Source organism: Sphaerodactylus townsendi, linkage group LG04 (assembly GCF_021028975.2).
Source record: "Sphaerodactylus townsendi isolate TG3544 linkage group LG04, MPM_Stown_v2.3, whole genome shotgun sequence".
NCBI classification, from domain to species: Eukaryota; Metazoa; Chordata; class Lepidosauria; order Squamata; family Sphaerodactylidae; genus Sphaerodactylus; species Sphaerodactylus townsendi.
Genome location: NC_059428.1, coordinates 70,838,969 through 70,851,679, shown reverse-complemented (window position 1 = coordinate 70,851,679; position 12,711 = coordinate 70,838,969). Strand labels below are relative to the sequence as shown.

At 43.2% G+C, this 12,711-nt stretch overlaps 1 long non-coding RNA gene across 1 annotated transcript; it reads left to right on the top strand.

Annotated features, from left to right (window-relative positions):
* Positions 1–52: 52 nt before the first annotated feature.
* Positions 53–2,334, top strand: LOC125430471. The gene is made up of 2 exons (XR_007244174.1): positions 53–344; positions 2,095–2,334. It is a non-coding gene; the product is annotated as an uncharacterized LOC125430471 (long non-coding RNA).
* The last annotated feature ends 10,377 nt before the right edge of the window (positions 2,335–12,711 follow it).

The window sequence follows — 12,711 nt, the reverse complement described above, 5'->3', positions numbered from 1 at the left end:
GGGCCTGGGCGCGCGTCCGCGCTAGCCTTATGAATATTCATAAAGTGGGCAGGAGGCGCCGGGCACCTTTTTCAGGAGCTCTTTCCTGCTTCATTTATTAAGGCATGGAAGGGCTAGAAGGTGGAAGTTCCTCTGGGCCATTCAAATAAAAAATTAAAAAGCCCCGTGGGTCGGAATTACGAGCGAGGCCGAGCCCAAACAGCATGTGACGTCACCTATCCCAATGGACTGGGATGCAACGGAATGGGGGGGAGGGGAGAGTGGGAGAGGAATAACAATTGTCTTTTTAAATAAATAAACGAGGTTACTAACTAAGGATGCAATTCTATGCACCCGCATTGGAAGTAAGTATAATTGAACTCGTTGTGACTTACTTTTGAATAAATCTTCATGGGATCCTGCCGCAAGCTACTCTTTATTTACATAATTTTCCCCCAGCCCGCTTTGCTATGAATTTATCTCCTTAACTTTGAATTAGAGTAATTACTATATTCTTTTGAGGGGGGGAAATGAATAATAGTAGCACTTATTAAAATTAGATCACCTTGTTGAGAAAAAAGTAAGCTCGTGTGATGGTCGACAGTGCGAAATTGATACAATGAGTCATGTTTTGCACTATTTCTCACAACTTAGTCCTCTGCTTGTGGATTCTGAAGAGAAATCTTTGATTTCTTTATGGAAAGTTGCAGTCCTAGTTGTCTAAAATCACTCTGCTTTTTAAATCATATTGGAAAGAGTGAGAAAGACTGGCATGTAAGTTCCAAAAGAGTAGCAATATATTATTAGATTATGCAAATCCTGATTTACCACATATATGAAATAAACAGATGAGATACATATAGATGCAACTCATAGTCACAGACTGTTGTTGTGGTAGTTTCTAATGCTAGCTTTAGGACGCAATCATAAATGAATTGAAATGGTAAAACCAAGTAATCTGGGCTAGGATGTCTGGTATTTAACTTGAGTAATATCTTATAAAGTGTCCTGTGGTCCTAGATCATCTTTATGCCTTTGCACCCCTGCACCTCCCCCTCCCCCCAAAAAACTGGTGGGAGCAGCCTTGCTGCTTACTGAGTAAATAGATTTTTAAATTGCTCTCATAAGTATGTAGACTAGAAGGTACATTCTTCTGCATGTTACATGAGTATGTTGTCCTCAAAAGCTTGCTCACGATAACGAGTTCATTATTGAGTTGCTACAAAGGTTTTCAATGCTACCTGTCCTGGATTTAAAGTATTTATATGCTATCATTCTACTTGACAGCAGGCCTTAAAAATGGTTTACAATCAGGAAAACGAACCCTTAGATCTAGTAAATACAATAAGTTTTTTTTTAAAGCAAACAGGGATATGAAGGTGGAAGGTCTGGAATATGTTTCCAGTTCTCTTGCTCCAACTGTTACACATCAAAGGATCTTCAGTGGCCATAAGGGAATAATAGTCTCTGTCCCTGGAGTGTGCCACCGAGCAACAAGAGCAGGATAGCACTGGATGTTTTTTTGTGGCTGGGAGGGGTGAAGCTTTTATTCCTGCAGGCAGAAGGACAGTCTGTAGCTCCTGACTGCAGTAGCGAATGATGAAAGCACGAGGGATGAAATGCTTGCTACCCAGAGATTGGATGTTTTAGTGACACTTTATGATTGACACTTTGTGTTTGATAAGCTATTTTAAATGTGTAAGAAGAAAATTCAGCTAATCAGCTAACAATATTTTTGTAATATAGCAGGCTTCTATCACCCATGATGGTTCTTTTGATCTTGGTGGGAAAAAGACAAATGTTGTAATCAGCGAACACCCCCTGAAAAAACCTGAGACCTGAGTTTATATTCCAAAAACACTTTCTCTGTATGTACAGTCTTGAAATATCAGAGTAGGCAGCATGTTTACAAAACAGATAGCATAAGAACATGTGAAATCTATTCAGTTTTTAAATAGCTCATTATTGGAGTCATTCCCAGCCATCAAATGCCAGTCCAAATGAAAAAAAGTCTGGCATTGCCTCTGGAAAATGCTTGGACTTTGGCGAATCTCCAGCGGACAAGAGATCAGTAGCAGTTGCTGTGATTGTCTTTCCATGTGCCCTTGACCTTAGGTTGTGTACAGCTGGTATTTCAATGAGGGGGCTTGCTGTTGATCCTTAAGGTTCAGAAAGGATGAAAGGGGAGAAAAAGAAGAAAGGAAAGGGCAGTTTGCTCTCCTCAACCAACAATTGCAAAACTCCATGAACTAAAAAGGTACTGATGGAAGAATAATTTCCCCTTTTATTTCATTCTGCTTTTGCACACATGATCCTGTAATTCTTAGTAAAAAATAAACCACTCATGCTTTGAAACAGTTTTGTGGCACTGTTTAACAGGTGGTGCTAACTTCTGGTTTTCATATGCATCCTACAATCATAGGACACAAAATGTTCAAAATTCACATTGCGTTGTTGCAAGAGGTGTTTTCCTGCATATGGAATGTATCTTCTGTATGTGGAAGAGTTGTTTTATACCTTGTTCCAGAGAGCAGAATAAGAAAAGAATAGACTCCAAAGATGATATTTTTCTTATGCAAGGAGAAACATCAGACTGCAGTGGAACCTATGGCACCACACGAGCTCCTACTCAACTGCATTATTGCTGCTTTCCTACTACTTCGTTTTCATTATATGTTAGATCCAAACCTAATATTTTGAAATAGAGCTTTAATATTAAATTTAATAGTTTTATTGAAGCAAATTTTCTTGTGATGTGAAAGTCTGATTGATGTCAGGGAAAATGCAAGGATTCAGTTTCTCCTCCCACTATTCCATCAGTACGTACAAGGATTCTCAGATTCATTTTTTAAAATTGTGCCAGATTTAGATGGATGGGAGTTGTAAAGCAGCAATGAATTAGAGGCTTTCTTGTCATACAATGATCCATCTCTTTCTGCAACAGAATAAATAATGGAATGCTGGATCTAGGAAAAGGAATTATTTTTTAGACTTTCCTGTTTCCTGTATGCTCTGTATTGTCAGTAGAGTGATGAAGTCTCATGTAGCAACTGCTTCTCCGCAATCTTTTTTGAAAGCATTGGTTTACTGAAAAATACTCAAGTGAAAGGAAATACATTTTATTTTCTCTATAACTTTTCCCACAGCTGCTTCATTATTATTTTAAACATATATAAGACACCTTTCTATGTTACAACAGACATAAAAGACAATAGTTTAAAACTGTCAATAGTTTTAACAGGAACAATAGGAGCAGCAGTGGCATAGTGGTTAAGAGCAGGTGCATTCTAATCTGGAGGAACCGGGTTTGATTCCCCGCTCTGCCGCTTGAGCTATGGAGGCTTATCTGGGGAATTCAGGTTAGCCTGTGCACTCCCACACACGCCAGCTGGGTGACCTTGGGCTAGTCACAGTTTTTTGGAGCTCTCTCAGCCCCACCCACCTCACAGGGTGTTTGTTGTGAGGGGGGAAGGGAAAGGAGATTGTCAGCCCCTTTGAGTCTCCTAACAGAAGAGAAAGGGGGGATATAAATCCAAACTCTTCTTCTTCTTCAATAACATAAATTAGTCAAATGCAATCTTAAATAAAACTGTCTTCAGCAACCTCCTGAAGATTGAATGTGAGAGGGCCAGGTGCACTGACATGGGGAGATTGTTTCACAATTGTATGGCTGCTTTGAAAAGGCTCTCTTGTGTGACTACTAGATATGATTCTTTGATTGGTGGGCCAGAAGGGTCTCTCCCTGTGATCTTAACTTCCAGGCAGGGACATATGAGAGAAAATGGTCCTTCAGGCCCCAAGCCACGTAGGACTCTGAAGAACAAAACCAAAACCTTGAATGTGGCTTGGGAGTGGATCAGTAGCCAGTGTAATTGCTGTGACAGTGGAGTCACATGCTTCCAATACGTGGCACCAATCAGCGGTCTAGCCACAGCATTATTTATTTATTTAGATTTTATATCCCGCCCTTTCCCCGTAGGGCTCAGGGCAGGTCACAACTATCAATAAATACAATCCATAAAACAGTGGTTCTCAACCTTCCTAATGCTGTGACCCTTTAATGTAGTTCCTCATGTTGTGGTGACCCCCAACCCTAACATTTATTCATTTTACAGATGGAGAACACTGATGCAGAGTCTTAGGTGACCCCTGTGAAAGGGTCGTTTGACCCCCAAAGGGGTCCCGACCCACAGGTTGAGAACCACTGCCATAAAACATTTACAATTGAACAAAACAATGGTACAAAAATTAAAACAATAGTATAAAACACCAATAACAATATACACTACATAAGTATTACAAAAGTAGATGGTAGCACAATCCCTTCCAACTCACCTTGCTCTCCCCGCCCCCTGCGGAGACTGAAAGAAGATGATTATAATTTGTTTAATCTACCTGACTAGATGGAAAAGGCCTGATAGAATAGTCAGGTCTTGCAGGCCCTGCGGAACTGCGAAAGCTCTTGCAGGGCTCTGACATCCCCTGGAAGTTTGTTCCACCAGGCTGGAGCCAGGGCTGAAAAAGCCAGCTAGACCGGGGATTGATAAAAGGTTCCCCTCCAATGAGTGGAGTAGCCTGGGAGGGCCTGTTGTTCCTTGAGTGTCTTCTGTGCAGGCAGGCATGGGATTGCGCAGGTGCAGGGCAGCCAGCCACGGGCAACCTGTTACTAAATTTCTAGAAGCTTCAACATCCCAGGATTTGTTCTCTACATCTTGAGCTGACAGCAGGGCTCTGTTCTGCCCAAATGTTCATGTTATGGAGGCAGGGACATTGCTTCTCTCTCAGTTCTGCAGTTGCCACCATGGGGCTGATTAACAATCTTTAACAATTTTTGAAAGTCTTCAATGGGAAAAAGGAGGGAGGGCAGAAGACACTCGAACAACAGTTACAAGTAAGTGCAACTTTGGTTACCTTGGAATCCTTCATGGTGTGGATGTGAACTGCAGGAACCTCTCTTATGGCTCTCAAACATCACCGATGGTGGAATACACTTCAAATACATCTCTTTTTGAAGATATAGGCAATGAAGGTCTGTCTAGGGAAAGTGAAGGCATTCTTGGCTGCTTCTACCGAGCTTCTTCCTAGCTGGGCAAGTCAGAACCTGTCAAGACTCTGGGATTAGGTCAACGGGCATGACAGAGCCCCACAGTGACAATCTAAACTCTTAATGTCAAGAGGAGGCAATGGAGTTCAGCACTGAGTAGCTAATTGAACTGGGTGCCATTCTTGTGCCACAGTCCAAGTATTTTTTGAATAACACCATTTTTTGTAGAATAAGTTCTGAAGAGATGCTGAGGAAGTCCGAACTGATGGGAAAGCGCTGTCCACACCTGTCATGTGACTCTTTGGCCGGGAATAGGTCCTGCTCTCAGCTTGAGACCAAGGGGAGGGGGAGTGCTCCTGGAATACTGAAGCTTCTGGATTCCCTGCAGGCACAAAAATGAACAATATCATTTTTTCTTGGTGCTTAAGGGAGCCATCCTAAACAGATCTACTCAGAACTAGGTCTCATTTTATTCAGGGAGACTTACTCCCTGGAACATGTCCTTAGCACTGCAAACTAAAAGAATGGTAGATACCATGCAAGGAATATTTTTTGTATATACTATTGTGATGAGTACCTTGATTAACTTTCTGGGAGAACCTGATCTTGGAAAAAACATTTTCCCCCCAGGAATGAATCAATACACTGATTTCAGGCTGGGAGGAGATACATCTTCATTTATGCAGACAAATAAGGATGAAATGACCATTGTTCGATTGCCTGGAAATGGCAAGAAAAATGGCTATTTGGAAATCCTGGGCATAAAAGTTTGGGGACAAGTGTCTTGGTAAGATGTGAGAAAGGTGTCAAGCAGAACAGGTGGTGCCTCAAACCCAACTTCAGAATAGGTCAAAATGGGAGATAAAGGGTTAAAAGGCCTGATACACTATAAGAACTCGTGCGTGTAAGTCGAGAATGGGGAATGGGGGAGAAATGAAGTCTCCTTTAACCACCCTCTATTTCACAGTTTTAGCAGTTTTGTGTCCATTCCACAGGAAGGGAATAACACCTATGATGTGAGCATTGTAGTGAATCTCATGTTTTTGTTTCTTTTCTTAGTTCTGTAACACAGTAGTATTGTGACAGTGTTTCCAGTGCTCTTGAGTTCTAGTAAACCAAGGTTGTATTTTAGAAAAAAAATATCTTTTTTTCTAAAGATCTCAGGCTGTGTTCATAGATGCCACCTATGCCACCTGGATGTTTGTCCACAATTAGACCAGAAACAGGCAACACACACACATGTACCCTCTGCACCTGAAGCCATGGAGAATGAAAGAGCAGAGACTTAATGATGGCATGCTACTTGTATAGTAGAAAGGGATGGGGGCAAGCCCTCCCACACACACAAGCTTCTCCACAGCCTTTCGTGTACTGTTCTGTTCCCCAAGTGAAACAATCTAAAGGTGCCCTGTTCTTGGCTAGAACAGTGTGGGAGACACACAAGCAAGGTGTAACAGTTCAAAAACAAGGTTTATGACTTAGTGGAATTGAGACCCTAACTCTTCCCAGGGTCTAACTAAGATAAGGTACTTGCTTGACTGGTGAACAAACTTGAAGCTGTAGACTTTTATTCTTCCTTGACTCCTTTCAAGAAAGTCCTCTTGTCTATGCTTCCTCCTGGTTCCTTCAGTCTTTTGTCTGGATTCTATTTTCTGTTGACACCTTAACTCTGCGTTCTCTAGACTATATACACTTTAGTCTATGCACCATAGACATAACAGATACTGCAGCCTTCCAACTCCCTAGGCACCTTAGACTGACTGAGCTTAACAGGGGCATTGCTGGGTAATGAAGGAAGACTGCCTCCAGGGAGATTTCTTAAAGGGACAGGGTCTGACTAAAATTCCCTCCCTTAGAGCACTGTACAAGGAATTAAACCCATTCCAGCTGTAGGGAAACTTATGCTTAATAAGGAAAATAAGAGCTTCTCTGGGGGCATAACATGTACTCTTGTGCAAGAAAAGCAAGGAAGGGAGAAGATTGTTTACATAAACAATGGAAGGCCTTCGTAGTGTACAAAGTTAAATTGTATATAAGGAATCAAGCATACATTCTTTTTATAAAATTCAATCATTCCCTTATTCCACACTTATATATAGTGAGGATGTGAACAACGGTTCTAGCTGACAGCAGTGCTAGAATAATCAACTGAAAACATGCCAGAAATATATTTTTCATAATATTTTGTAATGGTTTCACAGGCAGCACAAATTATGTGAACAGATGTAAATTTGGTTCGTTTTGTCAACTATATCAAATGTAATCCATAAACATCCCAAAATATCTGACACTATAGTAATAAAATACTCTTTGCATGTGCTTTCTAGTGTTGTACACAGTAGAGAATTCCATGTTGCATTATATTGCTTTTATCCCTAGGGCTTATTTCACATAATTCTGTTTTATGAGCAATCTAAGTGAAAACAGTCAAGGGGGGGGGGGGGGGGGAACGGTTGTTACACCGTTCCTTGTAATTGAAATGTCTCTGGTCATAAAATCCAACATGTTTTTACTTCCTGATATTTTTCATAGATTTTGAAAGCCTACCCATGGTATTTAGTTTAATTTTAAATCTTTAACAGAAATGTACTTTCCATGCCTTTTTGAATAGGTAAAAGTTTTTCTTACACAGTCGCTTTAAAAAGCCAAAACAACCTCCTGGGCCCTGTGGTGATTTTTACTGGTGATTTTTGATGTTACCCCATGGGTCAGTAATGATCCATGGCTTGCACAGGGGACTGATTAACTTTACCTTTAAGAACTCGGAAGTTCAAAGAAATAATACTTCACCTGTTTGGCCTTGCAGTTTGTGCAACAGGGACCCCATGAGATGCAGAAATATGTTACGTTGACAAATAAGCACTGCATATGATTCAGCAAAACTATCGCAGACCTACTTTATCATACAGGGGAAGCTTCTGTCATATGTCCATGCTGTCCGGGGCCAGTTTAATGCGGCAAGCAAATTTCAAGATGGTGATCATGTGCTAAGTGCATCACAATTTTATAGCGGTTAGAAATAACAGCTCAAAATCTGTTCTCCTGTGAAGTACACTTTGGTAAAATATTTCTGGGTTAAGAAGCCACTTTGGGGGTGGGGGGTGGCGGGTAAAGCATGTGTCTTTCAAGCCCTTCATGTTTCCTGGTCCATTTTGTTTTCCTCGCCCATCCCATACAGTTCACTGTGGCTCCTTCTCTGGGAATATCAAAACACATTCTACTGCCAGAATTCATTGGCACTGACTGAGCCTTATGCTATTACAAGGCCTGCAACAGCTGCAACAGTAATACATCTGCTAGTCATTTGGAAATGGAATAGAAACTATTTATTACATCACACTGTACCTTCTATGTTAGTGTATTTTTGCTAGCAATACTTCAGTTTCATCATAATAAGGCTTTTCTCCCAGCATAACCTAATTGTATACAGTTTATCAGATATTTGGAATCTTCATTTGTTGGCATAGACATAATCATTTCTGGAAAATCCCAATTACAGATTTTGGATTACATAAGCATTTGGAATCTTTATGCTGAATCATTATAAAGATGGTTCCTGACTGGTGGAAAAAGTGATTGAAACAGAAATATCTTTACTTACAGGATTTATAAGACAACTACACGTCCTAATCAGGCAAATTCTGTCTCCCCTTTTGAATTCATCCTTATCCTATATTCTAGCAATACCCCAGATTAGTTAAAATATGCAGTGTCAATTTTGCAATATGGAAGTCCAAACATCTTAAAAATGCATGTTTGTAGAACTTATTGTTGACTGGCACCACTCAAAATTCCTACAGTCTCCAACTGAAGGAATCTCATCCCTCCAATAATCTCATCTTCTTGGCCACATATATAAAGTATTGAAACCAGTGGTGGGATCCAAAAATTTTAGTAACAGGTTCCCATAGTGGTGGGATTCAAACAGTGGCGTAGCGCCAAAGGGACTGGGTGGGGCACGACGGGGGCATAGCCGGGCATTCCGGGGGTGGGGCATTAATAATTTCTCTGTTGCTGTAAAAAACTCTTACTGTAAAAAAAAGTTCCTAATTTCCATCTGGTATCTTTCTGTCCATAATTTAAACTTATTATAGCAAGTCCTATTGTCTACTGCCAACAGAAACAACTACTTCTCCTCTAATTGACTGCCTGTCAAATACTTAATACTTTCAAATACTTAATTTTGTTTCTAGAAATCAAAAGGATACTTTCCTTAAACAAGGAACTTTACCATATTTCTAAAACATGTTTTTAAAACAGCCCAACAGGGAGAATTATCCCGTTTTCCACCTTCGCTAACCAGCCACATAGGAAACAACAGGACTTTATGATTTTTGAACCTAATGGAATTTCTAACGGAAAAGCAGACCCAATTAGTAACCCCCTCTCGGCACACACAAATAATTAGTAACCCACTCTCGGGAACTGGTGAGAACCTGCTGGATCCCACCTCTGGTTGAAACTTACCTTTGGTGTGAGGGGTCCATTTAATTAATTTGACCTGTAAACAGGCCCTCCACCAGCACACCAGTGCTACCAGGAGGAGGAGATGGCATTAAAGGTCTGAGTTAACACTAATTATACTGAAACACGGTTCATTAATGATTAGCATTGGAAATTTCCCCCACTGCCTCTCCTTAACTAGATCAATGGTTGTTACATCTATTTTGATGCAAGTGCAGTTTATCCTTTTTTGAGCATGAGAGACAAAAAGCTATGCAAAAACTGCTACAGTGCATGTCATGCCATTTTGTACAAAAATAAAGGGGCATTTTAAGCACAGCAAGGAAGAAGTAGGTTCAGGGGGCAAAAACATAGTCATGAGAGAAAGGTCAAAGTTAGAGTCTTTTGACTCTGTAAAGAAAGCATTCACTTCTGACCCCATATTGAGGCACCTGGATCCCGCTCGACCCTTTATTGTGCATGTTGATGCCTCCAATAAAGCTCTTGGGGCAGCCCTACTGCAAGCTGATGATGATGGTCGGTTTTACCCTTGCGTGTACCTCTCCAATAAGTTTTTGGGGCCTGAACTGAACTGGACTGTGGAAGATAAGGAGGCGGGGGCGATCAAGCAAGCTTTGGTTACTTGGCGGCATTGGCTGGAAGGGGCTGCTCACCCATTCCAGGTCTGGACTGATCACAAGAATGTGTCCACCTTGTCCACTCCTGCTTGGCTTTCTGCCAAGCAAATTGGTTGGGTGGATTTCTTTTCCCGCTTCACTTTTACAGTTCATTTTTTCCCAGGGGCAATCTAACAGCCTTACTGATGCACTGTCCTGCCTTCCGGACGAGGCGGGCCCAGGGGCCGAGTTACGTACGGAGCCCCATACGGTGTTTATGCCCACCCAGCTGGCTGTTACTCGATCTCAGACACGCATGCAGCAAGCTGCCACACCCCCACCGCTCTCTCCTCCCCCAGACTCTCTGCTTCTCTCCTTCCAAGATGCTGCTAACCAACCAGTCCCAGCCTGGCATGGCCCTCCCACTCGCCCGCCTCCTTAGATGGTTGACGACGAGGAACACTACGAAGTGGACTCCATCCTTGATTTCTGCTTGCATTGCAATTGCTTACAGTATCTCATTTCATGGGTGGGCTTTCCCCCAGGGTACGACCAATGGGTCTACGCCTCGGACGTCAAAGCTCCGTGTTTAGTTAAGGCGTAGACCCATTCATAAAGCGTTCCCTAATTGGCCGGGTGGCGGGGAGGCGACATGTGAAGAGGTGATTGGAATGCAAGCGGTTAGTATTCACACCTGTTGTTTTGTCTTATCACTGCTTGGCATTTTTCCCAGACTGGCCTGGCTTGGTGTGTGAACTGGGCTGCATAGGCTGGGACAGAGTTCTCTTAATGTCTGTCTGAACTTTTCTAATCAGTTCTCGCAAGTTTGTACCCTAGAACGCAATGCAACACTAACTTGAATCCGAGGCCCAGCCTTAGACTTAACCCTAACTTCTGTTTTTGGAAAAAAATATTCAGTAATGAATGGTCACCGAAACCCTAACTTTGACTCTGAACCTGACATGGACCATAGTCCTAATCCTAGTTTGTACCCTAGAACGCAATGCAACACTAAGCTTAGTGCCGGGCAACTGGAACACTCAGCTGATTCAGATTAGTGTTGCATTGTTTTCTAGGGTTCAAACTAGGATTAAGACTACGGTACGTGTCAGGTTCAGAGTCAAAGTTAGGGTTCTGGTGACCATTTATTACTGAATATTTTTTTTCTAAAAACAGAAGTTAGGGTTGAGTCTAAGGCAGGGGATCGGATTCAGGTAAGTGTTGCATTGCGTTCTAGGGTACAAACTAGGATTAGGACTACGGTCCGTGTCAGGTTCAGAGTCAAAGTTACGGTTCAGGTGACCATTTATTACTGAATATTTTTCCCCCAAAAAGATAAATTGGGGTTAGGGTTAAGTCTAAGGCAGGGGATCGGATTCCGGTTAGTGTTGCATTGTGTTGTAGGGAATGAACTAGGATTAGGGCTATGGTCCGTTTCAGGTTAAGAGCGTGCACTAAAACTGGTGTACCAAATTCCACCTATTAGATACTGAAGTACTTAATTGTTGATACCTTCCTCTCTTTTTCTATGCATATACCCCGAGGACACCGGGACTCAACCTGGAATTGGGAGGGGTATCCGTACCGCTTCCCATTCGGCCCCCCCCATCCCGGTCCGGCGACCGCACCTGAGGTGCCTCGGGGAGCCACCGGTGGCTACGGCGGCTACGGTGTCTCCGATGGCTCGCTTCCTGATGACGAAGAGTCTGAAGAAAGCCTGCATTCCCAGCCCGACCGGTTTCCTCTCCCATCGAGAGAAGACTGGGATGAGGAAGTGGGGCGACTTCGAGATGCCCAAGCGGCATGGAACCGTGAACGCCAGCTATGGGAGGAGGAACGGGCACAGTTGCAGCAAGAGCGCGAAAACCTGCAGAGGGACCGGGAACAGCAACGCAAAGAAGTCCAGCTCGAGTTGGACCGTGCTAAAGACGCGCTCCAACGACAATATGCCCAGAATCTGTCAGTCCATGATAAAGTCCTGGAACAGTCCAGACTGGATTTACAACGGCAACGCGAAAGCGTTCAGGCTCTGCGCACGCAAAGCGAGCTCACTGAAGCCCTTAAACGGGACGAACTGGCTAAATTGGAACGGGAAAAAGCTGCTTTGCATGCGCACCAGGATGCATTGACTCGCAAGGAGAGGGAGCTGGCTGCGTTGGAGAGGGAACTAAGGAGGCAGCAGACCAGGAGGCCCCAAGTTGGAGTCTATGCTGTTACTGATCAGGCCGGTGCCAGGGGGGCCGCGTACCTGGGTCCTGCCACCCAAATGCCAGCGCCCCCGATTCCGGCCCCTCCCGTACAACAGCTGCCTGCCCAACCTGCTCAACCCGCGCAACCACCTCCCCAGCGAAGCCAAGAGCAGCGTCGAGCGGGGCTACTACCGGCCCCCGATACCAGCCACGTTTTGATGGGACCGCTTCCAAACTTCCCTACTTCATCTTGCAACTCAATGCCCACTTGGAAGACTATGATGATCTATACCGGTCTGAACGCGAAAAAATACGGGACATCGGCTCAGTCCTGGATGGGGCAGCAGCCGACTGGTTCGTGACTGTTTTGGATTTGCAGGATGAGGACTCTCGTACAGTGCCCGCATTCCTCCAAGCTTTAAGAGCGCGCTTTCAAGAT